This window comes from Triturus cristatus, chromosome 11 (genome assembly GCF_964204655.1).
Source record: "Triturus cristatus chromosome 11, aTriCri1.1, whole genome shotgun sequence".
In the NCBI taxonomy this organism is placed as follows: domain Eukaryota; kingdom Metazoa; phylum Chordata; class Amphibia; order Caudata; family Salamandridae; genus Triturus; species Triturus cristatus.
In genome coordinates this window covers 616,967,760-616,985,201 of record NC_140594.1, presented here as the reverse complement: position 1 = coordinate 616,985,201, position 17,442 = coordinate 616,967,760, and positions in this window count along the sequence as shown.

Genomic DNA, 17,442 nt, shown 5'->3' with positions numbered 1-17,442 from the left:
TCCAAGCACTTGAATGTGTGGATGTTAAAGGCCTGTATGGTGCTTTCATATACTTTAAAAAAAAAAAAAAAATTATTAGCATTTTCAAAAACATACAATGCCAGACATGTAATTAACAAACCGGCCGCAGTACAACAACATCCGTCTTCCAGTTCTGTAGCGTTGCAATGTTACCTGAAAACACATAGTCGATAGTGCAGATGTCACACTCAATCAGTCTACTTGATACACTTGTAAATATTGAGTCAAGTATTTCCAATAGTCTCTAGGCTTTCACCCAGTTGGTAATTCTTCCTCATACGTTTGCAGGGTATCCTTACAATACGTTAAATCGTGGATCCAATGCTTAACTTTGGGAGCCTGTCTGCTGCTCCAGCACAATGATATTCTTCTTTTGGTCAGGAGTAATGCAATTACACAAAACTTACGCTTCTGGGCGCGTACCTCAGGTATCAGGCCCAACAGACATGGCGAACAGTGCATTCGATGTTCATGCCCACCATAGTACCCAACATCTGCGTTACTTTTAACCAATACTCTGCAACTGCACCACAAGACCATGCCAGATGTACAAAATCTGCCATTTCTGCATTACAGCGACAACATCTAGAGTCAGTTCGCAGACCATATCTATTAAGCCGGCCGGCATATAGTAAGTCTGGTGAAGGTACTTGTAGTGCAGCATACGCAAATTTCCATTAGGCGTTAACAAACCAGTTAGTGAGCAGGTCATAGCCCATTCTTCCATCGTCAATGGATCGTCTAGGCTACTGTTCCATTTCCCCAGTGCTTTATGTGTAGTGTCCGCTATATCTTCTTGCAGTTTAACATAAAGTTTCGACACCATATGTTTAGCAGTAGGAGAGGTGATCAGCAGCTGTAAAGTGGACAATGTCGGTGGCTCCACCGGGTAAGATGGATACAACTTCTTCAGTGCACCTTGTAATCTGTGATAAGTAAATCTAAATAATAACGTTTGATTGCTAATGAATGAAAGCTCATCCAGTGTTCTAAAAAACCCATTACTGTATAAATCCCCCATAGTATCAAGGCCCACTTGCCTTAGCAGACCCACGCCTACTTCTTCTTGGGTGACAGAAAGCTCCGGATGCCAATGCAGCAGTAGTGCAGGAGCATATAATGGCAGTTTATGTGCCTTTCTACCCATGGTTCGCCACGCCCTATTTGTCGTGTCTATAGTGTTTATATCGCGGTAATGAAGTAGGGGCCTATGATGGGTTATGATAGCGTTTAATGGAACTGGATACGCATTGCCTTCTTCAATTGCAACATGTGTGAGGTAAGGTACCTTGTGATACCAGAAATGCACATATTGTGCTTGCGCACATAGATAATAAAGCAAAAAATCCGGGGCCTTGAACCCTCCCTTAGAATAAGGCAGCGTGAGAGCTCGTAGTTCAATCCTAGCCTGTTTACCCGCCCATATTAGCTGAAGGACCATGGAGGAAATCCGACGAAACACCTCGGCTGGGGGTTGGATCGGTAGGTTATTAAAAAGATACAGTAATTTAGGTAAGATGACCATCTTTACAATGGCTAGGCGATCCGCCAATGATAGCGGTAACTGAATCCAGTGCCTTATTTTCCCTTCCAGCTCATCAATTGCCCTACCATAATTAGTACGGATTACAATTTCGGGGTCATGATGGTACCAAATACCTAGATATTTTACTGGCTCGGATTGCCATTCTAGTGGATAGTCCATGAAGTGCGGGTGAGTAGTGTCCGTCAAGGGTATAATTAAGGATTTAGACCAGTTTATTTTGATGCCTGAATTTTGTTCCAACTTAATATATTCCCTCAGTAAAGGATTCAAATATTTCTCAGGGTCTCGAACATATAGCATCATATCATCTGCATATAACGATATATGTAACGGTCTCTGTGGAAATTGAAGCGCCGAATAGTGATGTCCCTGACGAATTTTACATGCCAACGGCTCAAGTGCTATCGCAAACAACAATGGGGACATTGGGCAGCCTTGCCTTGTCCCCCTCTCAATAGCTATGGGTTCAGATATGTATTTAACTCGTATACACGCCGTTGGCGCAGTATACAGTATTTGTATCCATTGGAGAAAAATAGGAGGAAATCCCATTCTCCACAACACCGTGTGGAGATATGACCATTCAATAGAGTCAAATGCTTTAGCCGCATCTAAGAGTACTGCAGCCGCTTTAGTCGTAGGAGTCAAATAATGCGATAACGCAAAGAGCGTCCTTGTGTTATGAGCCGTTGACCTTGAGGGGATAAAACCTGATTGGTCCGGTAATATTAAATTAGTCATTAATGGTTGTAATCGAGTGGCAAGAAGTTTGGCTAAAATCTTAGTATCCACATTGATTAGGGACAAAGGCCGGTATGAATCACAATATTCTGGATCTTTGTTTGGCTTTAGTAGAGCAATTAATAGAGCTTCTCTCAATGTTGGTGGCAACATCTGTTTTTCATGGGCACTCCCATACATCTCAACCAGATGAGGCGCCAATTGGTCAACAAAAGCTTTATAAAATTCGCACGTGAACCCATCTGGGCCTGGTGCTTTCCCATTGGGCAGGGATTTAACAACTTCTGTTACCTCTTCCACTGTAATGGGCAAGGACAGGTATTCCCGTTGCGTGTCAGACAGCCACGCTATCGCTACGTCAGCTAGGTAATCCATTATTTCATCAGGGGAGGCTGTGTGTTGCGAAGCATACAGTGCCCCGTACGCGGACATAAATTCCCTTAGTATACCCTGTGCACCATATTGCAGTTCCCCATTTCCATTCCGAACCGCCCGGACAGTCTGCGGTGCATGACCAGCGCATATTTTAGCCACCAAACATCTACCGGCCCTACCACCCTCACCATAAGTTCTCGCTATCTGTCGCTTTGCTATATATTTGAGTTCGTCTTTAGCATATGTTTGATATTCGGATAGAACAGCCCTAATGTCCCCCAATATTTTGGTATTTTGTGTACGCTCATATTCACGCTCCAGGGTACGTAGCTTGTCTTCACGCATAACCAGTTGCTGCCGTATATCCCTAAGAATGCCAGCATTAGTACTTATGCAGATTCCTCGAATTGTAGCTTTAAAAGCTTCCCACAGCAGTCCAGGATCTTCCGTTGTGGGTTTATTTTGATCAAAGTACTCCTTGACAGCCTGACCTATGGCAGTTACATACACTGGATCCAGTAAAGCTTTCGCATTGAACCTCCTACTGAAAGGGGGCGGCACATAGAGTGGCTGATCTAAGGAAAGTAACACTGGGCTGTGGTCAGACAATGTCCTGGGCAGATGACTCACAGACCGTGACCATAGTACTTTGTCATCAGAGACTAACCAATAGTCTATTTGGGACCAACTACTGTGTGCAGCTGATGCATGCGTGGCCTCCCTACTCTCCGGGTTTCGGAGTCTCCAAATATCATTAAGACCCTTGTCAATCATAATATCTCTCAATTTACCCAAAGCCCTTTTGTGAGGTTCAACCATTTTACCCGACTTATCAAGGTCATCACGTAGTGCGATATTAAAATCACCTCCCCAAATCAAAGGATGTCTGGCAGATCCCTAAGTTTACACCATAAAGTATGATAGAATTCAGGATCATCAACATTCGGGCCATATGTATTAAGGATAGCGAGTCTCTGTCCCCGTCACGTACCTGATATAAGAACAAAGCGCCCCATATCATCCGTGGCAGTAGTATCTATATCAAACTGCAAACCCTTTTTAATCAGGATAATGACCCCTCTGGAGTATGAGGAGTATGACGAGTGGTGTATTGCCTCCGCCCATCTGCGCCCGATATGACTATGAGATGTCGGCGCAAAATGTGTTTCCTGCAGAAGGGCAATGTCTATGTGCAGCCTATCCAGATACGCAAGTATTTGCCTAATTTTTTTAGGGTTATTTAGCCCCCGAACATTCCACGTTAACAAGTTTAAGTGCTTAGAACGCAACTTCACATCCGCCATCTCCAGCTAGTGACACCCATGCCAGCATAATATAATGTGCACAGTCTGCACCACTTCCAGGTTTTAGGAACGGATTAAGGGTAGTATGCATCTTAACGTAACACTGGATTTCAGCGATGTTTCTCATGTACTTTGGCCAACAACACAATTCCCAACCCTTCCACCCACCTCCCACTTCAGCATCCCAACCATGCCAAAGACAGATCCCAGAATACAAAAACAACATAATCTAACTTAGTTTGGGGAGTACCCGCACAGGGGGTCCACCAAGAACACATAACTCCATCCAACCAAATGGATGTGGTCAGGTATACATTAGTGCTTCAAACTGGTTATTGCCTGCAACATGAAGGTTAGCATATTGGCTGCCGGTCAGCCCCACCTTATCCGCACAGCACACTATCACAAACAGCCCAGCTTTTCACGCGTATCCCCTTCAGTGTACAGCGGTTCCCAATTTAGTGAGTCTGACAGCTAATCGAACTAGAGTTTCTACATCAGGGTGCATGCCACAATCTGAATGCCACCCCCCACCATAGTCACCCCCGATGCTCCACTTACAATTGTCATTTTGGCTGTCAAATATAGCTCAGTAGGGGCAGCCAACGAGGCCATGCACGCACAACCTCATCATCCAGTCCCACTGCCCAAGGCGGAACCATGCTACAGTGCACCAATGCCCCCATCTGGAAGCAGCAGTATCCCCAGCCGCTGCCTTCCTGCCATCAGTAGGGAATGAGACGCATCATCAGTTCTGAGCTCAGAAATAAAGCAGGCCTGGTTATTTATAATTTCAGTCTCCTCTGCTCATTATAGCCCCCGGCCCGCTCTAGCTACTTGAGTCTGCCTACTCACCCAATATAGCTGTGAGTCAATCTTTACCTCAGCACGGACATCAGCCATACCAGTCCATGAGGCCCGTGGTCATAGTCCAAGCCCACCCCATGACTTCACTCAATCCGAATCCCGGCTCTGCTCCGCTCGTTTTTGTTCTTTGCGTTTGGTGCTGATTTTCTTAATTAAGTCTTGCGCTGCTTTCGGCGTCTGGAGAAGTGTAGCGCGACCTTCATAGGTCACCTGCAGTCGCGCGGGATAGAGCATAGCATATTCTATTCCCAGTTCACGCAGCTTCTTTTTTGCCGGGTTGAATTCTTTCCGCGCCAGTTGGACTGACAGTGAAATCTGGGTAAAACTCCAATGCATTGCCCTGGTGGCTTATCTGCCGTTTTTCTCAGGCCAGTCTCAATATGACATCCCGGTCCCTGTAATTGAGGACCCTGGCAACTATAGGTCTGGGAGGCGCGCCGGGCTTCGGCCGCGGTGCCAGAGATTTGTGCGCGTGTTCAATCAAAAATATTGATGAAAGATGTTCAGCTCCAAACACGCTACGAATCAGCTCCTCCACATAAGTTTCCATCCGCCCAGTATTGGTAGATTCCGGAACTCCCATAATTCTGACGTTATTGCATCTAGACCTCGCTTCTAAGTCTTATTTTTGATAACTTCCAGTAGCTTTTCCATTTCCGTACATTTTTGGGCCGTGACTTGCGATTCATCCTCCACCGCACTGATACGAGTCTCAGCCTCCACCAATCGCTCTCCATGCCTATACAGCTTAGCTGCCATATTGTCGACACGCAGCGTGATAGTATCCAATTTCCCGTTTATGTCCTGCAGACTTTGTTGTATGGCCTGCAGGACACCTTCCATTCCAGTAGATGCCGCAGTTGCCGTGTCAGACTCTGTGTCCGAAAACGCCGTTGCGTCTTTTGTTTGCCGTTTTGCCTCAAAGGGGAGTTTTGACTGGTGCTTATCTGGTTTCCTCATTATCACTCACCCAGACACTGCGAGGCCAATACAGAAGGAGTCCGTGAATGACTTGGTACAGAGGCACCAACTTGCAGCCAACAGCCCCAACAGCGACGGGCGTCCTAATGCATGAGCTTTCCCACCATCAGTCAATCACTCCTCCTCCACATATTGCATAACCCCTCCAGGGGCAGAGCAATGCGCCCCAGGAACAGATGTACCACTCTATGACCGGCTCACCGCGTCTGATCGATGGGCCAGGTTGTCAGCTAAGACCGGCACACAGACTCTTCGCAGCATCAAAATACACCTTCCAAGCCCATGGTGTAATCAGCATCGGTCGTCACTCCCAGCATCCACAGGTCGCTGTCTTCATAACACATGGGGAAGCGGACTATAGAAACACTAGCCGACCCAATTCATCCTCCACAACATTTCCACACCCGATGTCACCAAGACGAGATGGGGGGCCGTCTGCAACTGAGTCAATCGCATCAAGCGCTACTGGGGGTCGCACTCAGAAGTACAGCCGTCATATAAGCCGCTTATCCATTCACCACCCCGGGTCGCATGTTATGTTGTACAAACCAGGCTGACGCTGCCCTCTCAGGAGCTGGTAGCATCACGTCGCGCCCGCAGGGAGTATGTATAGCCTCTCATCACAGCTGGGCAATGCTCCGCTGAATCGAGACTACGCCATGCCGATCACCAGTTCGCGCTTACCCCAGCGAGGGCCACCGCCGTTGGTGGCAGCCGCCATTTTGCGCCATCACTCGGGACCCAGCAGTCTCCCTTGTTCAATTCGACGTGAATTGCGCGCAGCTATAGCGCGGAGGAGTCCCGGTCCTCACCTCCACAGCGTGAGCAGGACACCGTCCTACTCCGACCAGGCACTCCTCTGCTCGTTGCTCCGTACCCTCTCCAATACTGTGAGTCTTCAGGACGCCGCCATCTTGTCCCTGGCAGGCCGCGCACCCAGCCTTCTGGCACGATTTAACGATAGTGTAGGCTCGTTACCTGCCCCACACTCCAATCGCTGCATGGACAATTTATTCCGACCTCATGTTCAGCCATTTACAGCCAGTTTCCAGCCCGCATTTCATTCTTGTCACCACATTTTGAGCCTGACCGGCGGAGGTGCCTCAGATGGCAGCCATTCCGCTGTGCGCACTCTAGCGCCCCCCCCCCCGTGCTTTCATATACTTGATTGAAACTAGAGATGGTGGGTGACTACAGTGTTTGACCACATGGGAATTGAAAAATTGAAAGCTGTGTACAAAACGTGCACGCATGTGGAATGCAGTGTACTTGAAAGTTGTGTAGAGTACTTGCTGGTATGCTACAGCCATTTTGACATGTGTACAATATAGGTACCCATGTTAATTCTATAACCCTCCAACTTTCAAACCATTAACAACAACAAATGTGTTTCCTGGGTGAAATGGATTTTCTCAATGGTGAAAATTAAAAATCCGGCCTAATCAATTTTCTTAATTTCGTATGTGTTTAACAGGGTCAGCATCTTCTAGATTGCCATGCTTTACATTATCCCACTATCTAGGGGTTGGGTCTGAAAATATCCTAGGTTATTAAAGGTTTTTCTTTTAGTGGTTAACCATAGGCAAAGTCTTTATGGTCAAGTTTAAGCCCACAAAGTCCCTATGCCTCACCCCATCCTCAGATTGTTTTCAGCTTCTGGGTTTAAAGTGAAATGTCCTGCTGTACACCATGAGTTGAGGATCGATGGAGTAAATCTGGAAAAGGAGGGTTGAAAATGTACTTTTCGGGGGCCTGGTGATATTTGGATCAAATGTGTGCGTTTACTGTGGGGGTATATGAAAAAAACTCCACTTCAGTTTTACCAGCATGGAAATTTGCTCAAACAAATGTAAAATAATCTGTACTCTCTTGCTGAAGGCTGTAAATCATGTGATCACTTTCAGCCAAAGACTTCAGAGAGGAGGGAAACATTGCAGTGAGTGAAGTATGCCATGGCCAACCAAAGCAGCACTGTTTAGCTGAATACGGTTGGAAACTAGAGGGGTACAGAAAAGAAACAAGTATTTGCAATGCAATAGGTCTCGCATTTACGAGTTTGAGCTATAATGACAATGCCTTTTATTTATGTGTTGTTTTTAAAACAGATACATAAAAGACATTTGCCGCTGGTGCTGTTGATTTGGGACCTCCACTCACAACCCTGGTCTCTGCACAGTCACCTCCTGCCCTCACAGTCCAACCAAGGAAACAGGCTACCAGACAGTAGGTGGAAAAAACAGACACTCTCAACAAAGGCTGAACTGTCTAATCCCAAAAACCTGGCAGCAGCAGGATGGGGCCACTCTCTCATGCCAGCTTGCATTGCCTGCTTTACATTTTCAGGCATTAATTGGGGCAAGGAACCGCGGCAGCACTGGCGTGAATGTTAATCAACATTAGCATAACAACGGTCTTCGAGCAAAAACATGGCGACATGTTTGTTAGTGGCAGGTCAAGTATTTGCAGGGAGCAACCAATCCGCTCCCTTTCACTTCATGTTGCCAAAAGATTTTAGGAGGCATTTGCGTGAAAATTAGCAAGGTGAAACAGAAGACTAAACTGGGGATTGCCCCAGGTTACGTTGTTTGTTTTAAAGACCAGCGCTCTGCAAGTAAAACAATGGTAAAAATGCGAGTGAAAGAAAATTGATTATGTAAGACATGGTGCATAATGATCCCTGGTGGGCTGATATTGTCGAGTAAGAGAAAATTCATTATGTACGACATGGTACATAATGATCCCTGGTGGGCTGATATTGTCGAGTGTGCAGAAACAAAATGAGGGTCAGCCTGAGAAGAGTTGTATTATGGGTACGATAGAGTAGAGAGCCAATAAACAAACAGGGCAATGCCTTACAGAATCAGAGGCCGGGGCTGTGGGCCTCTCTGACGCACTGCTGTGCTGGGGCTCGGGGTAAAGCTGGGATGCTGTGAAGTAATTAAATGCAGTGTCTGGGACTGCGACTTATGGAGGGGTGTGGAGTGTTGTGGGGCTAGCTCTCTTGCTGCAGGTGGCCCGGCCTATTAAAAGGTGGCGGCAACACACAATGTGTTTTAACTTACTGCATGCATGGCTGAGACTGGCACTATGATGGGGGCTTCAAATGCTTGGAGTCACAGCCTTCCCTGGTCAATAATTCCAAGGTCAGTTATAGCTGTTAATTGCCCGTTTCATCATTTCACAGCCCAGCCTTCAGCTTGGCCCACAAAGGCACAGTGAGCATTTAACAGCTGTTAATGACCTCAACAGAAGGCAATGATGCTTAAATAAAGACGATAACAGCAGGGAAGAGGTCTGTCCATTATCTCTGGAGCATTCTGTGAACACCAATGTGTCCACCTATTTTCTTAGATGCACCTTCAGCTGCAGAAGTATGAACTGGTTTTATTCATTTTTTGAGTGTTTTGATTTAAAAGACATGGGGGTGTAACAAGGAAAGATTGCACGCCTGTTTCCTATCACCAACATTCTGGTCATTGTACTTTTCTGCTTGCTTCGGGACTCGTGCAACAAATGACTTTACACACAGCACAGAAATAAACAATGACAAAAGTTACCACACAAGTAACACTTATGACTGACAGGGAGGTCAATGGCGTGGTCTCAAGCTTAGTATTCTGTGGTACGACCATGAAAAAGAAGTCCTAACTCGGTTGTGTAGTCAGTGACGTAGCCAATGCGTAGGAGAGTAGGATCTGCACTTATGTTGCCCCCACTTTTTTTCTGATGTTAACACTGGTTTCTGGCTGGGTCCCTGCTAATCAGGGCCCCAGTCTCTCTGTTCTCTCTAAACAACTTGGAGTGCATATTAGATGCACTAGTGATTGGATACTGTGGTACCTTATGAGCCCCTAGTATATGGTACCTTAGGTACCAAGGGCATAGGTACTTCACAGGCCTACCAGGGGCTGAAGCATGTATTATGCCACCCGTGGGAAGCAGACTAAATCTGACACCACAGGCCTGCTACTGCAGCCTGGGTGAGGTAGTGTTAGCACTCCTCACTGCGGTATAGGTTCCTATATCTCACCTTACACACACATATAAACCTATCACTCACCCCTAAGGCATGCCCTATCAATCCTGAGGGCAGGTGCTTGGTTTACAATGTGAGGGAGTGCCTCTGCATGAGCAGGGCCCCTCTGCAGCTGGTAGTCTATTCTCTGTGGCTGTTTGTGGATGCGGTTAAACAATATACTCAAGTGCATTATAACCTACAGGTAAATGCTAACTTTGGAATGACTGCATCAAAACATGTTGTGTTTGGTGTCAAACAACTTGGAATCATACCCCCACACCAGTAACTGGTGTGGGAGTATGATCCCACCCTTCTAGAGGGGAAGACATGTACCTACTGTGGAAACACGGTAGCAGTCTGAAAGAGCCTGGCATCACAAAATGGATGCCACCAGCAAAGACACTGGGCTGCCCTCCTGCTGCTGACTGAAACTCGCAGTGGAGGAGGCCCAACAATAGGCATCCTGTCACAGGGAGGTGTAACCACCTTCCAGTCAGGATTTAGTGTATTGGGGCTGGGTGGGTGCACTCCTAGAGTGCTTTGAAGTCCTGCACTGGGGGAGCAGTAGGTTCCTCTGTGCATATGCCAGCTCAAACCGGTTCAGGGGCTACCTGCCCCTGCTCTGGCGCGAAACTGAACAAAGGGAAGTGGGTGTAACCACCCACTCCCCTGACCCTCCCATAGGAGTGGTCATAGAGCTAGTCCCTCCCTTTCCTTTAGTATAAGATAAAGAAACCTTGCCATTGTAAATCAGATATCCCTGGACGACGCTCTACAAGAAGAATCCTGGCCTTTCAACGTTCCACTACCTTTGGAAGACTGAAGAATCTCCCTTGGAGTCAAGGAGTGACTCCCCTGCTTGGCAGGCACCAAAAACTTGAATCAACGGTCTCAAACCTTCCCGCTGGAGTCCGAAGTCCCTGCAGCCCCGGAAGTGGATATCCTGACTTCTCAACGGCCATTGTGAGTCCCCAGCGAAGCTGAGGCGAGTGGACCCCACGAGTGACGAGGAACAGCAATACCCGGGTACCGTGCACTATTGTCGAGTGCAACCCCTTCACGACGTTCTACGAACTTGTGCATTGGACCACGTGTGGTCCAAGCCTCCAGCAGGATTTCCCTCGAAAATCAGAAGCCTACCTCGTCCCGAGTGACCGTGGGCTCCTGTGAAGCAAATCCTTACGAGGCGTCTTCGCGATCCCTTGCCGGCTGGCTTGTGGGTCCCCTGAAGACTTTCTCATCAAACCAAAGGGCTCCCCTGGTTGCTCCAGGCCTGCCCTGACTTACCCTCGCTGGGTGAGTCCCTCAGACCTTGCTGGTCTGCACCGCTGACTTTCTTCAATTTCCACAAGACTTGCTGTTGCCAAGGCTTGTTGGCTCCAATCCGGTTGCCGACACCTCAGTAAGCTGCAGACTTCGTGGGACACTCCGAATCCAGCTCCTGGTTGTCGTCGACGCCTCCTGGACCTTGTGGCTGAAGAGTCAAAACACCCTTGATCACCTGAAATCACCCGACTTCCGTGGGCATCCATCTTCCTGGCCCCGGGTCACTGGCAAGTGACTGTGAACACTGTCCCTTCTGCTTTCAGGTCTTCTTCATCTTGAATCCAGCCTTGGATTCCACCAGACACTTCTCCAGTCTTCACAAGCAGCAAAACATCTTCGGCTTCCATTGAAAACGACGACGTGGCCCGACACCAAAAGACACCTATGCACCCGGCTTCCCTGGGTGAGGTAACTTGTGCACTCCGGTGCTCCTGTGGGTGTTGGCCCTCGAACTACTTACCTTGTAAGTGGCTTGCTTGTAGACTCTCTAGAAGTACCCTAAAACTTTAGAATTCCAACCGCGACTTGCTCCATTGAAATCAACAGGGAACCCGCGGCTGTGTTCTCACACTGCACGTGTCTCCCATGGGTCCTTTACTTACCTGCTTTGGGTGGATTAGTGAGGCCCCAGCGATTCTACAGGCCCTAGGCCTTGTCCCCTTGCAAGTCGACATTCCTAAACCTCTTTTTTAGTATATGGTCTGGTACGCCCCTAGGGCCTCAGCCATATTTGTGCTTAACGTATTGTGAAACGATGATATTTGCATATGTTCCTGACTTCTAATCTCATAAAGAGATTAGTAGAGTGTGTCTAGTAATAAATACATATATATTTGATATATATACCTGTGTGGTGTCCTTTCATTTGGTAATTCAAGAGATTATAAGGTAAAACAAGCTGCTTTACATTCCTCTGAGACTTAGCCTGAAGGCTGCACTCCACAGCTACCACTAGGATAGCTTTCTTTAAAAGGTTGTCTTAAACCTATCTACCATAGGAGTCGAATTGGACTGGTGCAAGGTGGCCACTATAACTAGTGACCAGCATATGCCAGGTCAACTTCTCACACAATGTATCAACTGCAAGGAGGCAAATGGGCCTCTTGCCCGCTGTTTACATTCTGAAATTCAGCAATAACAAGGGTTCAGTGGGCCCCGTTGCCACTGCACCTGCTACCAATATGGTAGTTACACCCCTATGGAAATCAATGCGTATGCTGTTGAAATCAATTAACACCATGTGCTCCCTAAAACTGTCCACAAAACCTTCAGGGGTGCACGTGTGCACTGCCAGTTTTACAATGCGTGCCAGGCAAAGCTAAACTGTGAATTCCAAATGCAGTTCGAGTGCTCCTTACGTTTGCCCAACACGTGGAAACTTGAACCCTACTTCTAAACTCGTTCCATGGACATGTTTCAGCAGCCAGGCCTCAGAAATGTACCATGGAGCTGAAATACACGCTTGGCGCAGGAACAATTTCCTTGAAGAATATATTAAAGACACATTAAATATAGAGGTGATGTCATTGCGCCAAGGTAACATGATTCACTAAAGAAGACGCCACTGGTAAAATCGGATGCTACCCACTGAGTTCTCAAAACTTACAAAGTGACATACGTGTCAAACTCACCCACACAAGTTTTTTTTTTCTTTGCAGCTACAGTGATGATCCAGAGCCATCGGGGGAGGGAGGGAAAGTGAAAGTGCGCCATTCGTGCGTTGTGCTCAAACGCCGGGAGACGTACACGAAGAGATGTGCACATCGCCTGTCCGGGCGTGTGCATATCTCCTGTCTCCCTTCTGACGAAAAACTGACAACAATAGATCTCACCCAGGCGTACAGCGCATGCGCTGCGTCGCTAGGCGAGACCTAAAAAGAGGACAATTCTATGACTCGTATATCAAAGACACACTAGTAGACATGGAAGTAACCAAAACCCTACCTAAAGAAATTCTTTCAACACTGAAAAAGCTAAAGCAAACAGTGCCTCCTGAACGGAAGCCTTCGGAAAATTTAAATGTTGAAGTCTACCATAACTCTCTACCTTGACCCAAGTTACTGAGATCTTTCTTCGCTCAAACAAAAAAAAAAGCAAAAAAGCTCCCAGCTTCTTTTAATTTTCTTTTCTTTTTTATTTTATTATTTTTACAAAGAATACAATCGCAACCGCTGTTACAGGGTTAGCATCGAATGAGTAGTAGTCGTTTATACATTGGTGTTTATATAGCTAGCCCCTTCTGTCTATATTTTAAGAGTGAAAGAAAGGTAAGAAGGAAAGGATAGAAAAATTAGTGGTGAAGAAAAAGAGGTATAGGACAGGCACGAAGAGAGAAACAGTCGCTGTACATTACTTTTGACATCAGCTATACATTACATCTGACACACTTTGGGGATGTTAGAGTCCGCAAGCAAGCCCAACCGAGCTATAGTAGGGAACAACTATTTGGGTCGAGGACCGATACTTGTTTTTGCATACTAATGGGTTCATTGGGGTTCATAAGAGTCTAGGTAAGTGTCTAGCGCTCCCCACATCCCTCTGGAGGACGATTTCCAGGGTGAGTGCTGAAGCGCAATATTGTCTGCTCCTCTGAGATGCGTGATCCAGTTGATCCAACCTTTGTTGCTAGTCTTGCTTGTGTCTTTCCAGTTGGTTAGGACCATTTTCACAGCAGCTGTCAGTAAAAGGTCCAGTAGGTCTCGATCTTGTTCAGTTCTCAATTTCGTGCGCATAAACGCCGCGGTGAGGGTGGAGAGTTCTATTGCTAGTGTGCACTCAAACAAATCGTTTATGAAACCAAAGATTTTCCCCCAAAATACCTTGAGTGTTGGGCATTGGAAGATAAGGTGTGCCAGGTCCGCCTTCCCCTTGTTACAGTTCCAGCAGAGTGCGTCCTCCCTGAGTCCTAATGAGTATAGTTGCGCCGGGGTCCAAAAAGCCTTGTGAAGAAGTCAACATTTAGTCTGTGCTAGCACTGGGGTAATCTTATTACGCGAGGCCGAGGACCATAGTGTTGCCCATTCCTGTTCGTTGAGTGGAGTTTTAGATTGTTTATCCCAGTAGGCGACTGTCTTTTCATTAAGTTTGGAGGTTTTGGGGCGAAGGAGTTTGTAAAGCTGCGAGACTTGGTGTCCTAGTTTGTTAATGTTTGAGACATATCGGAAGATTGAGGGTTGGGGGGTAGATAGTTTAGTTTTTGATAAGGCCGATCTTATTTTCAGAAAATTATAGAGTTCGATGTCGTTTAAGTGATGTCTTGATTTGAGGTCTGAGAATGTAATGGGGTACTCCCCATTCTCTAGTTGGTACGGGTAGTAAATACCTTTCTCCATCCAGGTATCAAAGGTGAGGCTTTTTGTACTTAACCTTGCTATTAGCCCAAAGTGATTCCATCTTCGACCCTTTGATACTAACCTCCAACTTCTTGTCTACTTTTAGTAGTGCTTTTTTGTGTTTTTAAAGATAGGTTTGGATGAATGGGGATGTCTATTTGCTGTTAGTAGGGCCAGTGGGCTCAGGTTGTTCAAGATGGCCCTCTCTACCTGAAGCCATACTGGTATGTAGTCGGTCGACGGGAAAATCCAGTAGGAGCCTTGTTTTGCTAGAAAAGCTAATTGGAACAGCCTAAAGTCTGCTAGGTTTACCCCTCCTTGGGTTTTATCCAATCTTAGTTTCCTAATGCTTATCCTTGCCTTCTTTCCGCGCCAGAGGAATTTAGTGAACATGATATCGACTTTCCGGTGGAAGTCATCTGTGATTAGGAATGGGACCATACTAATCAGATAGTTAATCATTGGGGTGATCATCATTTTAATGGTTTCAATTCTTCCCCACCACGTTATGAATTTGGGGGACCAAGAGTCCAGAAGTTTCTTAATTTTTTCTAGTAGTATCTTCTCATTGTAGTGTAGTGTGTCTATTAGGTCGCAACCGAAGTATATGCCTAGGTATTTAATATGCCCCGTCTGCCAGGCCAACCCCGAGTCCCCTAGAATGTCTTTCGTGCAGTGAATGTTTAGTGGTTTACCTTCAGATTTGTCCTTGTTTAGCTTATATCCTGATGGCCTGGAGTATTCTGCTATCGTAGTCATCAGTGCTCCGATTGAGGACTTCGGCTGCTTCGTTACTATCAGTATATCGTCTCCGTAGGTGGCTTATTTTATTTTGACGCCATTGATATCGACCCCTTTTATACTGGTGTTTAGCTTTATATCCTCGATAAGGGGTTCAAGGGCCAGTAAGAATAGCGCTGGCGACCGTGGGCATCCCCGTCTGGTTCCTTGTTGTAGTGTAATGGGGTCAGAGAGTGTGCCATTAACTATGATACGGGCTGAAGGAGCACGATATAGGGCCTTAACCATCCGTATGAAACCCTCCCCCAAGTTGAAGGATTGCATGCAGCGCTCTAGGAAGGCCCAGGAGACTTTATCAAAGGCCTTCTCGGCATCTAATGCGATAGCTACTGCCAGTTCTGGTTTAGTGGGCGCATGTTCCAGTATGTGGCAGAGAAGTCGGGTGTTGTCGTTAGACAATCGGTTGCACAGGAATCCGGCCTAGGAGTTACTTATTATTTTTGGGAGAGCCTTATTGAGTCTTACTGCCAAGATCTTGGCGTAGATTTTACAGTCCACATTAATGAGGGATATGGGTCTGTAGTTTTTTGGTGATAAGTAGTCTTCACCCTCCTTTGGGATGACTATTATGTTAGCTTCTGACATGGATTGAGGAACTTCCCCCCTTAGCTGCAGCCTGGTTATAAACCTTTGTCATGGTTGGTTTGAGCTGGTTTATAAAGGTCTTGTAAAAATCAGCTGTATACCCGTCTGGCCCCAGGGCTTTAGTTTTTTTCAGTGATTTGACTACCATTTCGATTTCAGTGAAGCTAATTTCCTGACCTAACCTGATTGTGTCTTCGGTGCTTAGCTTCGGAAGCCCAATTCTGTAAGGTATTTTGTACAGTCCTCTTGGTTGAGGGTCTGGTCGTTTTTGTAGAGCTCTGAATGGAAGTCTTGGAATGTCTTGAGGATGTCTTTGTGTCTTGTGTGGGTTTTGTTGTTTGAGTCTGTGATAGATGAAACTGCAAACTGGTTGCATTTGTTTTAGGTAGGAGGCTAGAAATTTCTCTGCTTTGTTGGCTTCGCATAAATTAAGGGCTTTGCACTTGTTAAACCACACCCCTGCTCTCTCGCTCAGGATTCTGTTATATTCATATTTGTTTTGTGTTAATTTTGCTAGGAGCTTGTTGTCTTGTGTGATCTTTGCATGGGCTAATTCTAAGCTCTTGGTCTCCTGCTCGAGTTGGTTTAATCTCAGGTTTGTATTCTTGTTTAATCTTGAATTAATTTCAATTATTGTGCCTCGGACAGTCGCTTTTAGGGCGTCACAGAGTGTGTGGGTGCTAGTCTCCGGGGAGTCGTTATGGGATAGGTAGTTGGCTATGGCCTCCTCAATCTTTTTTTTTATTCCCGGGGTCTGATAACACTTAGCTGTTAAAACGCCACCTCCGGGGGACGGCTTCGTTATGGCACCCGCTTAGTTTTAGACTGATGCATGAGTGGTCGGATACTAATCTTGGCGCTATCTCAGAGTGTTCGATTAGGTGTGTGTGCGTTCCCGAGATAAGTATGTAGTCTATCCTGGTGTAGGAATTGTGTGGGTTAGAGTAGAAGGTGTAGTCCATAGTGTCAGGGTGTTGTAGGCCCCAAGCGTCCTTAAGGTGGAATTTGGCGCAGATATTCTGGAGTGCAGCGTGCAATTAGTGGGGTGGTATTGACAGGAGGATTGTCTGTCCGTTATGTGGTCCAGTGGGACGTTAAAGTCCCCCGCCACCACCATGAGATCATTTTGGGGGAAGCTAGCCATCTAGCGTGCGTGACACTTCCGCCCAGAAGGATGGGTCATCTGCATTGGGGCCGTATATATTCTCTACGTGGATCCGCTCCTCCCCCCTCCTCAGGTGTGTTACTAGAAGTCTGCCCTCACTATCGTGGGAATGTGCTTCTATTGTTATGTTTGAACTTTTGGATATCAAGGTCAAGACCCCTCGCTTCTTCTTATTGGCCCGTGAGCAAGCCATCTATGAGATCCAGTTACCCCTCACTAGTTTGGCGAGCTCCCTGTTTCATTAGTTCTCGAAAGACCTACATGAAGAAAGCAAACACTACTCAAAGCAACTTTAGAGTGTCAAAATCCATCTTATCTTAACCTCTGTGTGATCAAAGTGTAAAACCTACAGAAAACATATTTCAAGGCTTCATTTGTTA